Below are 14,749 nucleotides of genomic sequence, written 5' to 3'. Positions count from 1 at the left end.
TATTCTAATGCTGTTGCATTAATGGGAAGGCTCACTTGGATAAACACTCAAGCACATGCATGCACACGCACATGTGCTATCATTTACATGCGCAAATATGATGATGGGCTAATAATAGTTTTTCCTGTTTTGCAGCTGTTGTCCATGTGCCAAAACAACTTTTGATGGAGTTGAGTCAGTACATTTTCAATGTAGAAAATTGAATCATACAATACTTCCATTCTAAGATTTTTATGTTCAGGTTAGATAGTTTCTTTTTGCCTTTACAACAGGAACAATTCATGAACTAGTTGAATCCAACTTCAAACTGATGTGATTACAAACTGTTAAATCTCACACACACCCTTGCATATGTCAGAAACACACAACCTCACAAGGAAACTCTCACTCGTATGCTGACGCACTCTTGTTGACACTGACTGACTCATTCTCACACTTCTTCTCTACCTGATATTTTTTTTGTCATCTGTCTCCCTCCCCACACACCCTCACCCACATTACTTAAACAGTTATAAATAAGCATGATCAAAGAAAATGTTTTTAAGTTTGACTCGTCCTTCGCAATCTTTCATTGATGGTGTAGATTCTCTATCATCCAGGTCATGGTAGAAGAATCTTGAGATGTTTAATTGAATTAAATTTGAAAAGACCTGAAGTTAAACCACCACTTTTGCTTTTGCTGTTTTCCATGTTTATCATTTTTGCCTTTTAACAGAATTCAAAGTTTCTAGGAATGCTGTACATGGATAAGTATATCTTAATGATCTACAGGAGGAAGAAACTCCAGTCCGATGCAGATTTTAGGGACAGTAGCAGTTTTTTAAATGTACCTCTAACAAAAAAGATTTATGGTTTTGAAATTAATACAATTTGTGACAGCCATCTGTATAACTTCTGTATAACTTTCAATATATAATGAAATAGAAAAATTTAAGTAAAATATTAAATAATACAAGCTATTTAGATAACTATGACTGAAGTAAGAGAAGGAAAATACATGTCTGTGTTTTGTTAATATACATTTTATTGTTCCAAACACACACACACACACACACACACACACACACACACACACACACACCAAATATTTACATTCATCAATAACATTTCATATGTACAGAAGCAACCTTTGTGAAATAAGCTCACATTTATTATCTTCATCCAAAAACAATTTACTGTAAAAGGCAGAACTACCTGAAGCCACCACAATATTTATTCATTAAACTTTCCTTTTGCCACTTGTTTTTAGAATTTTGCTGTCCTGACTGAGTCCTGTTGAAACGACAATGGTGAATATGTAGAAGCTGGCTTGTGATCAAAGAAGAGATGATGCAAAAAACACCACACTTGTGTTTGCTTATAGTATGATGAATCCGAAAAATTCTTAAACTCGACATTTTCCTTCTCCCACTTTGCTGTCCTTGTGGGTATAATAGTCTGCACACAGAAGTGGGTATAGTCTGTCACACTCAGTGCACTCCAGTCTGTAGCCTCAAAGCATCCCCACAGATCATCTTCAGCTTCCAGAGAAAACTTCCTCAAAGTCTTTATGATCACAGGCGAACAATCTGTGTATAGGTGGAGGTGAGAAGCACCAGGTTGTGATCTGATTTTCCTGATGGAGGAAAGACAGAGTTGTATGCATATTTTACAATTGCACTGAATAAATACAGCATTTTCATTTTCTCTGGTGGCGTAGTTGACAAAATGTTGGAAAATTCAAAGTGTAGCAGAGAGAGAGAGAAGAGGTTGAAATCTCCATAGATCGCCCTGAATGTATCGGCATGTTGTGTTTATAACCTGGCATTGACTGAGCTGATGATGTCACAGGCAGCATCGACAGAGGTGCAAGCTAAGATATACAATGCTGCCAGAATAACACAGCTGATCTCTCTATAGATATTTTGGACAGAAACTCAGAGCTAACAGTTGATGTCCCGGGCACAGATCCTCTCCTTCACAATAACAAGATTACTCCAAGTGTTGTTAACTAGCGCTGCAATACCTCAAGAATTGCTTTTTTCCCTACTTCTGCAGTCTCTGCCAGCCCATATATATATATATATATATATACATGTAGAAAAAGACGTTGGTATATGGTCCTGCAGCCAAGTATTGGAGAACTGCATAATACTGTATTCTCATTTGGGTTTTGGAAAACTCAATCAGCTGCTCCCATTTGTAAACACGTTTTTGTCAGCATGGTGACTTATTATAGCAGATGTTAAAAAGTGTCATCTCTCAAGCAGCAAAGCTTCAAAGTAATTTTCTAGAAATAAAGAAAAAGAAAGATCAAAGCTTAAATTCCTGTAGAGATTAGATTCAAAAACTTTAATTTGTCTCCTTTTATACACTAGATACAATAAATATATATCCTTCAAGATGCTGGTCAGCCATGTTGGTGTGACAACTTAAAGGTGGGGTCTATGATGTTTTCTGGAGCATTTTTTATCATATTGTCTGAAAACCTCCTCACGACCCCATTGCACCCACTAAAATAGAATGTTTGGGGAAAAAATTTATATTTTAGTCCATTGTAGAGGGTGTAGCAAGAGGAAATGTCTGAACAATAGAAAAATATAGCTTGCAGGAACCGTTTTTCCAAGATCTCAGACCCTACCTTTAAGGGGGTTACAGCCCTGCGTATGAGTTTCTGCTGGGAATGACTGAATGTTGCAAATCTTCCAATTGCTTATCATAAGAATTTTTTCCATCTTTAGATGTTGGAGGAGAGGTTCATCTGACATTTGATTAGTTTGAAAAAGCTGACTGTGCAGCCTAAGGCACAGAACTCCAGAGAAGAGGAGCAGCACTTTTTTGGTAAATAAGAAAAAATAAAATGGAAAGTATTTTGGTCAATGCTCTTTGTAAAAAAAGGACATTTTTTAAAAAACATCTTAATCTTCACTTTGTATTTTTAAAATCAAATATTTTGTCCTTATTTTTGTAAAGGACTTCAATTTCATTTAAATCATAGAATTGAATGTGCTTTGTATTAGATGCAAAGTGTAACCAGTAAGTTGTTTAGAAGAAGAAAGTTGCTAAAATGCAAATTCCATCCAACCACCTGGAGAAATCTCCATCCGTCATAACAGACACTTTCACTCACATACACAAATGATTACATGCATACATTTACATCATCCTGATAATACCACAGAATTTATGTAAAATATATAAAATTACGAAGCTTATTGGAAACACCACACTTAATTCAGAGGCATAACATAAAAAAATCTGCTCATGTCACAGCAACAAAGTGATGACGTGGAGTTGAAAGATACATTCGATTCTTGAAGAAATTAACACAAAAGTGTAGAAAAACAGTATACAGTCGTATGGAATGTGAAAAAGCATCCCATGCAACGCAGGTCTGTGTGATGGATTAAAAGTACACTGTGTTAAAGGTGGGGTCTGAGATCTTGGAAAAACGGTTCCTGCAAGCTATATTTTTGAAAATACACAGCCTTGCCTCTTCCTTCAGCCCACCCCTCGAAACCACGCCTTCAAAACATATGAACGAGTCACGAGTCTGTGAACGCGCAGGGGGGAGGGGGGCTGACGGTTGATTGGCGTGTCAGAATCCAATAGAAGTAACTCTCATCATCACTTCTATTGGTCAGACATTTCCTCTTGCTACACCCTCTACAATGGACTAAAATGTTTTTTTTTTTTTCAAACATTCTATTTTAGTGGGTGCAATGGGGTCGTGAGGAGGTTTTCAGACAATATGATAAAAAATGCTCCAGAAAACATCATAGACCCCACCTTTAAGATAACAGTGCTGTTGCCAGATGAGTTTAATGTATTCACTTGTTTTAAAACAGGCAAAATGCAAATATTCATTTGGGGGGGACTGTGAGTACTGTGTACTGTGTACTGCAGGGGGCTGAAAACAGCAGGGTGCCCACCTTTTGTGTACCAGCCCTAAAATAATTTAGATCACTGTTTCCTACACAACCTCCATCGCCCAATGACAGCGACCCTGAATTGGAATAAGCGGAATGAATGAATGAATGTTTCCTACACTCGCACACACTGCTTTTTAATTACAGTCCCAGATTTATGGTTGTTTTAAATAATAAACTGTCGTTTTACTTTTAACTAGCATCTATTTTTTGACCACTTTGTATGTTTTTAAGAAGACTGTGCAAATTCCTTGACACAGTTGTAGGTTAGTGTGTCTTCATGGCAAAAAAAGAAGAGTTTACGTCAGATTTTGTTATCAATATTTTTTCTGCGTAAGTGTATTTTTAAGACCAAAATGACGATTGCTTAAAGCAGAATTTTTTTTCTGCACGAGACTAAGTCAACAAATGAAGCAGCAGAAGACAAAGATTTAGGACCAACAAAGGCACACTGTCTCAATCCAACATTGTGGATCTAACACTGTTTGTTTCAGTCGTGATGTAGAATAGAGGAGAATAAGGTACCACCACTCCAACGCAAAATTTCATGTTTTTTTGCCAGACTGATGTGGTTTGTTAATTTGTTTCTAGGCTTGTACACTAAATTTTAAGCCCTCACTTTGAACAGTGATGTTATTTTTAGTAAAATGAAAATAGGGTGAACCCAAACACCAGCTTTTTTTGCACTTTTTGTTCAAATTATTATCATTGCTGTTATTATCACAATGTTTCACGGAGTGGTAAGTATTCAATAAGCCTGTAAATAATGTTGGCTTTTTCAAACCATGTAAGTTAGCTACAGGTTTGTTTGGTGGTGCCTCCTTTTAACTTTTAATGTATGGTGTTCTCACATCTCTGCTGAGGGTATGGGACATAAAAAGAACCCTGTTCTTAAAGATTAAAGAGTCTCAGCTTTTCTCAAAAAACATTCTGAAACTCTCTTAATATTAATAACATCAGCAAGCTAAATCACTGCCTTGTAGTATTGGTTACTTTCTTCTAAATTTGTAAAAATGCAATGATATGAAATAGTCTGAATTTCTTACACACTTATTTGACAGTTCATTAGGTAGATCTCAAATCTAATAGTCTTTAATGTAATCATTTAAAGATTTAAAATTTCACTTTGAAAATGGTAAAGTTCAGTTTTTGTCAAATAAAATTCAGGTTTTTAAAGAAAAGCTGCAAACTGATGCTGATGATATTAATTCATATGGGCTTGGTTGTAGACACCTTTAAAAGACACATGCCATTCACAGCCTTTCATCCAGTGTCTTTAATGACTTATTAAACATGTTTTTTAACTTTATGGTTACTTCTCAGATACATGACACATCCGGTCCAGTGGCCCCGATGTGTGTGAACGTGTGTCAGTGTGTTGGAAGTCTGCGCTTGCTGACTTGGACATGAGATGTCGAACAAGACAGGAGCTTTACTTAAACGGGAGGTAGTTACAAGACGATATCTTTAATCTTTTATTTTTGAGAGTAGTTCACATGTGGTGATTAGAATTTTTATTTTGTAGATCTGATTATGTCTATGGACATTCATGTAAGACTGTTTTAAATGAAAACATGGAAACAAAGCTTGTGTGTTTGTGTGTGTGGAAGATTTTTTTCTTTTACCTTTTTTTATTATTATGTATTTTGAGGAAAATTAACATGAATGTTGGTTCATAGGCAAAACATTGAGTGTAACTCTGTGCGTATGTTGACCTAATGTGTTTCTAAACATCTGGGATGATATATATTGTATGCTAAATTAAAAATAGTGTGCAAGGCTGATTTTCAATGTTCTTTGTGTGGAGGGGAGTGAATGATGTTGTGTAACATCAATACATCTGAGTTGCACGAATGATGAGTGTGACACACACACACATATATCGACACAATCATGTTTGCTTTGACTTGCATTTGTTGAAATTAATATTTAGAATATTATCAAATCTGATCCATAAGTACATTAAAAAAATAGTTTCATGCATTCACACTGAATCACCCACACCTGCCAAAAGCCTCACACACACTTCTGAAAGTAACGCCTGAAATTGTGTGTGTGTGTGTGTGTGTGTGTGTGTGTATTATCCACGCTAGAAGAGGCTGAGACGAGAGAAATACATTTTAATTCACATTATTGAATGGAAACTGAAACAACTCTAAGCGTGTGCTGGTAAATTTAACTCAAAAAGTCCAGACACATATGACACACAAATGTAACACTTGTTTTTCTCTTTTCTCTCTTGATATCAGAGAGATAACTAATTTATGATGGCAATATTTCTCCCGTATGCTTCTTTTTAAACCAAGATTTAAGGTTTATGTTTAAAATACTAATAGTTATTATTCTGTTTAGTTCAGTGTGCTTCAAACAAAGCAGATGTTTAATTCACTTTATTAACATTTTCCATATTCAGATCAGCTTTTCAGTGCATTTTTCCTAAAACTGAGGAATATTTACAGATGAAAGTATTTAAAGATTCACTACAGAAAGGTTACATGAAGGCTTGAGTGCAACATGTAATGCTATTTGCAAGTGTGTGTGTGTGTGTGTGTGCACTCATATTTGCGCTTCTCCATGATCCAGACAGGCGTGATTCAGAATTATGTGTGTATGTCATATTGTATTTTTGATGTTATGTTTCACAAAAACATTTTGAGGCAAATATTATTCTACACATATACCACATTTTACTCAGTTTCACTGAGTAACACTTGCTGACTATTAAAAAGGTGAATTTTGAAAAGTAATTTGATTATTACATCTGATTTAATGGTTATTTTTTTAGAATCTTGGACAACTGAGAGATAATTTATATTCCAACACACATACACACACACACACACACACACACACACACACACATGTGGGAGAAAGTTTCTTTACTCTTACTTGATTTAAATTTATTCTGAAGCTGCCATTGAGTGAAAACAGAGGTACACAAGTGAATATATATTTTAAAGATGTGGTTTCTTTTTCTTTGCAAAAAAAGCAAATATCATTCTGAAACTGTAGTGCTCAAAACTGACTAATAGCAGATGAGAGATATTTGCTGTAATGTATCCTTTGTCATTTGTAAAAGATGTGAGGCTATAAGAAGTATTAGCACTTCTTATAGCTTCACATCTTTTACGAATGGATTGCTGTATGTGTTTCAGGGAAGCCATAACTAAACTCAATTTGTTTGTGTTGTCATTATGCAGAAGCTGGAAGGTTGTTGTCGTCCGATGAAACAGCACTGCAGGTATGTAAGAAACAAAACATTTAAAGCTTAATTGCAAACATTAATTGTTGAGAAGGTGTGCTGTATCTGAACTTGTTGCTAGATATCTGCAAGGCTTTGAATATGACTCACTGGATAGCTTTGTACAATCAGCTGTCAGTAGAGTTTGTAAAGGAAAATTGGGATCCTCTTTTACGTGTGATTATTGTGACCATCACACAACACTTTTGATAGGTTAAAGTGACGGTCAAAAATTGGTGAATTTAGATTCTCTGCACTTTCAATTTAACTCTGGTCTTTATTTCTACCCAAATGCTTATTGTAGTTACCCTTTAAGATGCCAAACAGCCATTTTGTTGTGACTACTCAATGGGTTGAGTCAGGCTTGTAAGCGCCTCTGCTGTGAACTCCCTGAATCATATGTATGTGTCCTTTGGCATCTTTACCACTGTTGTTTACCATATCCACATGTGTATTTTTCCATCTCTGCTTGTAGGAGTGTTTTTTTTTCTTTTAGAAATGGTAATAAAAGCTTTTTAGAAGCAGTGCAGTCGGACATAAAATGGCTGATAATAAAGCTGAAGGCAGGGAGCTACACAGATGCAGAGCAGAATTCATCCCTCTTGGTTTGTAAGGAAAAGCAAGTGCAAAAAGGCTGAGAGATGTCCAAAGTGATGACAAATCTGGCAATCCATATTATACTAATAGGAAATTTTAGGAGGACTTATCTTAAGCTATCTTAACTTTGTATTTATAATCTTTTATCTTTCTTTCTTGTAGGCAACACAATTACACTTAGACTTTTATATTCTATTCTATTATAGCCAAAGCTTAATATACTTAATTTACATAACATGAATGTACTTACCATCAATTACACTGAACAACCAGTAATATATATAGAAGTGGAGAGTGTAAATACCGTCCAAACTAGACTGAGTCACACTCACTCACACACACATGATAAACTATTTTTTTGGTCATCATGGCTTACATTATATAAAATACAGAACTTAGAAAACATACATAACATTTGTTTTTTTAGTGAAAGTATCAGAATTCGTCTTAATTCAGAGGCATATGTAAGGGATTTGTTGTATTGTACAGGTGTCAGAACAATAAACTGATGAAATGGAAGAATATAATTGCTTAGCAGAAGAAAGCAATGCGAAAGTGTAGTATCACAGCTTTATGTACAATGATATGAAATATATCCATATTCAAGCATCACATGCGTGGGTCCATGTCATGGATTAAAAGTAAACAGTGTGTGCAGAAAACAGTGCTGATTAGTGTCCTTTCTTACATACTGCACCATTGTTGTGGTGTGTTTTATTGTATTTGAGATTCATAAAAAATAAAATAAAATATAGCTGCATTTTTAAATATGTCTAATGTAAGTGTGTCTGTCAGCTTCTTGCATGTGTATTCTTGTGACGTTGCCTCAATTGTCTGTTCATGTTTGCAATGAGTTTTCATTGTCATATGTACGCATTAAATGACATGAGTGTGTGAGTGCTTGTGTGTATTTCACCATAACATTACCGCAGATGCCGAGTCAGTCTTGCAAAAAAGGGGAAACTGTGAGCCGTCTGTCCTGCAGGCCAGAGGGGCAGGACACCCACTGTTTGTGTCCCACCCCAAAAAGAAGTTCTCTCACTGTTTCCTGTGCTCACACACACTGTTTGTCTGTTAATTACAGTCCCAAATCCATGCTTGTTTAACGAAAAGCTTTAAACTGTGTGTTTTACTTGAGGTCGCTCTTTTTTTCCACCCCTTCATAAGATTTTATGACATTTCAATCCACAGTTGTGCGTGCTCATTCATCCCATTTAAATTTTTTTTTTTTTTTTTTATCTTTGTGTGTGTGGTTTTAGGACAAAAATTACGATTGTAAAAGAAAAAACACTGACTCAGCATATGAAGCAGAGGAAGATAAGTAAAGGTTGTTTGGCCATGCAAGGAGATAGGAGGCCACAGGATGAGCAGCAAGCAGCCAACACCTTTAATACCATGAGCACCGCCTGAAACCTGGAAAGTCCAGTTTGAATACGAGCAGTCTAAAAGGTAGCACAAGAAAAAATGAAAGGCAGGTCAAGTTCAAACAAACAACGAACAAGCTGTGTCCAACAATGAACCAAGCAGCCTATGTCAGTAGTTTTTGTTGGTACAAACACCACAGCCACCTGATGTAACCTGAGATTATATATTTTATGACAGACTTTGGAGCAGTTTCTGATTTTGTCAGAAGCAAAATGCTATTGGATGAAGACATTTTGTCATACTCTGAGATCATAGTTTAGGGGACTTTAAAAACACTCTATGAGGTCTGTTTTGGTTTGGAAAAAAGTTTTATTTCCTAGATATTCAATCTTAAGTCAAATGGCAACGAAAAGAAATAGTCTGGTTTTAACAGCCTGTGCATGTGTTGGTATCCATAAGTTAAAGCGGCTGATTCCTTACACACGGCTGCCATTTTTTTTAGAAACACTGGAACCTTTTGTTTCTGCTGTTTAACTTAACTTACCAACTGGACACAGGTACAGAAACATCTGAAATTATAATGCAATGTTGTTCAGTTCCAGTCTGCAGTCTCAGAGTAGAGTTTTATCAGACTGTTTGAGTTCTTCATGTATATGTATATGTATATGTATATGTATATACATAGATATATAGTTATAGATATAGATATAGATATATTGGATGTTCGGTGTTCATTAATTAACTTTGATTGTAACCACTCTAACGTTAAAAAACATTTGAATATCAACATCAGCATTGATAAAATCATACGTCAGAATAGAAATACGTAAGAAACAGAGCCTGGTAGTTGTACTGATTTGGTAGCTAATTTTGCACGTGTGACACGTTTAAAAACTAGTTGAATCAAATAATCTCCAACATGCTAAAGACTGAAAGATTATACCCAACAGGTTTTACACAGTGTTCACTTAATTAAACATCAGACAATATGGGAGCTTCACACTAATCAAGTCAGCAACGTTATTTCTAAGATACCTGATATATCCAGGTCATTCGTCCAGGTGTGTGTGTGTGTGTGTGTGTAAAATGGTAACCATGTTTAAATCCTATGTTGCACAGAGATGTTCGTGATTTTTAACAATTTTCTACAGCAGTTAGAGTAAAATGATAAGAGTTAATGCAGCAAAAAGATGCAACTAGTGCTCTTGGTGGTGTTAAGAGCTTTTTAAATGAAACTACATTTCATATTGTACATTGTGTACATTTCATACTTATCTAATCTAAATTCAAACTGCCACAATCTTTTATTTAATATGTATATCTTAAGCTTATCAAAAACAGCTTCGATATTGATAACTTTAATATCTTTTGGAACTGTAAGGAGCGTTTCGGACCTGATGGCGTGCATCCAAATCGAACTGGATGCAGATTACTTGGTGCACACTTACGTCATGCTGTTGGGACGGCAAACCCAAACATGACTGTAACAAATTAGAGTGAAGGACACAGCAGCGAGGCAAACATCTCCCAGCCCTTCCCCCTCACCAGACCCTTTACTCCACATCACCCAAGGTCTACAAAGGATGTCTCTATCACAGCCAGGACTCCAGCGACCACCATCAACCGAGAAACGCAGGGCACCCCCTCCTCCTCCTCTTACATCATCTGTCCTGGCAGAGCAGGGAACAAGGGGATGTGCAGGGTGTTCAAGGAGCAGCAGAACATCCAGAATTCAAAACAACGATAGCACAGTTAAAAACAAAGATAACATGCCATGATGCGGTCGGGGTCCCTGCTATAGCAGAATACAACAGAGACCAGTGTAAACTCCACAAAGCTAGCTTTACTTAATATTAGGTCTCTGTCCAATAAGTCACTGTTAGTTAATGACTTCATAATTTCACACAGTTTAGATTTTCTTTTTCTGACAGAAACATGGTTAACAGAGAGCACAAGTGCTACTGTTCTTGATGAAACAGCACTCCCAAATTTTAGTTTTATGGATAAATGCCAAAATGGGAGAAAAGGTGTGTGGGGGGGCTGCCTTATTTAAAGATACATTCTACTGTAAAGTGATCTCATTTGGCGATTTCACTTCTTTTGAATATCTTAGTTTTATTTTAAAGGGTGTTCCTAAAATTCTTTTCTCAATCATTTACAGATCTCCAGGATACTGTGCAAGTTTTATTGATGAATTTTCTGAATTATTGTCTGTTATTTCAACTGATTTTAACCATTTTATTTTGACCGGGGATTTTAACATTCCAATAGATAATATGACGGATGCTAATGCCAAAGAATTTTCTTCTGTGCTGGATGCAACATGTAACAGAACCAACCCACCTTCAAGGTCACATTCTGGACCTGGTCATTTCTAAAAGTGTTGATATTTCTTCTGTTGTGGTTATTTATTTGGCCTTGTCTGACCATTTTTGTATTTTATTTGATTTATTGATCACTCAGAATGTTCAAACAACCAGCTTCTCAGTTAAGAAGAGGTACATTAATGAGAAAACAAGTGCTCAGTTTAGGGAGGCCATAGCTATGTTACCAACAATGAGCGCAGAGTCGGTTGAAGGACTACTGGATCATTACAACTTTAAAAAGTTTTATGTAATGGAAGCTGTTGCACCGATAAGAATCAACAGCACCTTGAGCAAACAGAAAACTCCATGGAGAAACACCACTACAGTCAAAAACCTGAAAAGAGAATGCAGGAAAACTGAACGTAAGTAGAGAAAAACAAAGCTTCAGATTCACTATGAGCTGTACAAAGAAAGCCTGCGTAGTTATAACAGGGCCAGATGGCTGCATTTATCTGAAATGATTAATAAGAGTGTCAACAATTCTCGAACTCTGTTTGCTATGGTTGAAAAACTCACAAATCCTCCTAGACAGTCAAACCCAGACCTGGTTTGCAACGAATGCAACGAATTTGCCAACTTTTTTAGCCAAAAATCAAAACAATTAGACAAAACATTCACGCAACACAGACAAACAAGAAAACTAATCTGTGTCTAAAACTTAGAAATAACTGTGACGTTATGTGACAATTTAATATTGTTGATTTAAAAATCTTAGAGGAAACAGTTCGGCATTGGAAATTAAAAACTTGCACTCTGGACATAATACCATCCGACTTTTTAAAAACAGTTTTTACCTCAGTAGAAAGTGATCTCCTACGAATAGTTAACAGCTCACTGGCATCAGGCATTTTTTCCAAGTCACTAAAGACAGCTGCCATTAAGCCACTCCTAAAGAAGAGAACTCTAGACGCCTCTATGATGAACAACTACAGACCTGTCTCTAATCTCTCTTTTATATCCAATATTATTGAGAAAGTTGTATTTAACCAGCTCAACGACTTTCTGAATGAAAGTGGAAGTCTTGATAACTTTCAATCAGGCTTCAGACGTCATCACAGCACTGAAACAGCTCTGGTCAAAGTGTTAAACGACATTAGGTTGAATACTGATTCTGGTAATGTTTCAGTCCTGGTTCTGTTGGACCTCAGCGCTGCGTTTGATACTGTAGATCACAGAATCCTGTTGCACAGGCTGGAAAACTGAGTTGGACTTTCTGGAGCGGTCCTTAACTGGTTCAGGTCCTACTTAGAAGGCTGGAGTTATCTTGTTACAATTGGCAGCTATGAATCTGAGCGAGTGGCCATGACTTGTGGAGTTCCCCAGGGGTCAATTCTTGGACTTCTTCTGTTTGACTTGTATATGCTCCCTTTGGGTCAGATATTGCAGAACTTTAACATCAATTATCACAGTAATGCAGACGATACACAACTTTATGTGTCTCTGTCACCGGACGACTGCAGCCCAGCAGATGTACTGTGTCAGTGTCTGGAGGAAGTAAACACCTGGATGAGAGAGAATTTTCTACAATTAAATGAAGACAAAACTGAGATCATTCTGTTTGGTAGCAAAGAGAAGAGGTTCAGCGTTGGTAAATATCTTGACACTCTGGACCTTACAATCACTGACCAAGTTCGTAACCTTGGAGTGTTGATAGACTCAGATCTGACTTTCAGCAGCCACATCAAAGCTGTCACCAAGGCAACTTTTTACCACCTCAGAAACATCAACAGAATTAAAGGTTTCCTCTCCCAAAAAGACCAGGAGAAACTCATCCATGCATTCATGTAGACTCGATTACTGTAAAGCTCTTTTAACTGGACTTCCCAAAAAGAGCAGTAAACATCTGCAGCTCATCCAGAACGCTGCTGCTAGAGTTTTAACCCAGACTAAGAGATCTGAACACATCACACCAGTTTTAAAATCTTTACACTGGCTTCCAGTCAGTCACAGAATAGATTTTAATGGTTTACAAATCCCAGAACGGTTTAGGCCCAAAATACATCTGTGATATGTTCAGAGAATATAAACCGAGCAGAGCTCTTAGATCCAAGGACTCAGGTCAGCTGGTCCAGTCCAGAGTGCAGACTAAACATGGAGAAGCAGCATTTAGCTGTTATGCTGCAAACAAGTGGAACAAACTGCCAGTGGAGATTAAACTTTCACCAAATGTAGACATTTTTAAATCCAGGTTAAAGACATTTCTTTTTCTCATGTGTCTATGCATGAAATCTGCGTGGTATCTTTGAACTTATCTAGACTGTTGCTTGTTTTTAAATTCATTTAAATTATTTTATTTGTTTCTCTTTATATTCTTTTATGTATTTTTAATGCTTCTTACACTCCCTGCTGCAATGCTTTTATTTTATGTAAAGCACTTTGAATTGTTTTGTACATGAAATGTGCTATTCAAATAAATTTGACTTTGACTATATGTGGTTATTTCTTATTTATTTAACAGCTTTATTAACACAAGTGTGTGTGTGTGTGTGTGTGTGTGTGTGTGTGTGTGTGTGTGTGTGTAAGAAAAAGAGAGTGTGTGTTAGACTTTGTTTGAGATTACTTGGGATTCTGAGCATGTACATAGATACGTTCTTGACAAGTAAATGTTCACAATGTGTTTCCCTGTGTGTTGGGATCTTTAATTAGGTGCCTTAGATTGAATATTGGTACATTTAAAGATATGCAGGTGTAATGATGAGTAGGACTTACACACACTGATACACACACACACATTCTTTGAGTATTCATATAAAGTAACTTAGTCAAAATCAAAACATGAAAATATGCGAAAATATCTCAAAACACACACTGATGCCAACACACACACCTGTGATAATTTTACGTGTTCTTTAGAGTGAGACGTTAATCAGAAATACAGATAGAAAGAAACATTACATGAAAAAATGTTTGTGGTTCTTTCTTTGATTTCATGAGTGTGGTAGTACAGAAGAGTGTGTCTGTATTAACTTTATGCCTCAAAAAAGTGCAGAAGCAGTGTGTGTGTCTCACCCCAGTGTGTGTGACGGCATGTTTATGTTACAAAAAGTCTGTGGTGTAAGTTTCCATAATTTAAAATGGGATATCTGTATCTTTTTCTTGCAAGATGAACAGAGAAGCTCGGACAACGCAGTGGCTGTCACATCACGCAGGGCAGCTACACACTCAACACAGTCCTCTCAGGCTGGACCAAACACACACATCAGGTGTGTATGTTGTGCAGTTCATGTTATATTAAAAATCTAAGAATTATCAGAAAATGGTATATTGTGCTC

General features: G+C 36.4%; 1 long non-coding RNA gene across 5 annotated transcripts in view; it reads left to right on the top strand.

Annotated features, from left to right (window-relative positions):
* The window catches only part of LOC142384759 (uncharacterized), a 45,477-nt gene that overhangs the window by 28,016 nt on the left and 2,712 nt on the right, over positions 1-14,749 (top strand). For all 5 annotated transcript variants that reach the window (XR_012770110.1, XR_012770107.1, XR_012770111.1 and 2 more), the window contains 3 exons: positions 5,232-5,355; positions 7,109-7,149; positions 14,581-14,680. This is a non-coding gene — a long non-coding RNA (uncharacterized LOC142384759). The remainder of the gene's footprint in view (positions 1-5,231; positions 5,356-7,108; positions 7,150-14,580; positions 14,681-14,749) is intronic.

Source organism: Odontesthes bonariensis, chromosome 7 (genome assembly GCF_027942865.1).
Source record: "Odontesthes bonariensis isolate fOdoBon6 chromosome 7, fOdoBon6.hap1, whole genome shotgun sequence".
Classification (NCBI taxonomy): Eukaryota; Metazoa; Chordata; class Actinopteri; order Atheriniformes; family Atherinopsidae; genus Odontesthes; species Odontesthes bonariensis.
The sequence above is the reverse complement of the archived record's forward strand: the minus strand, read 5'-3'. Positions and strand labels throughout refer to the sequence as shown.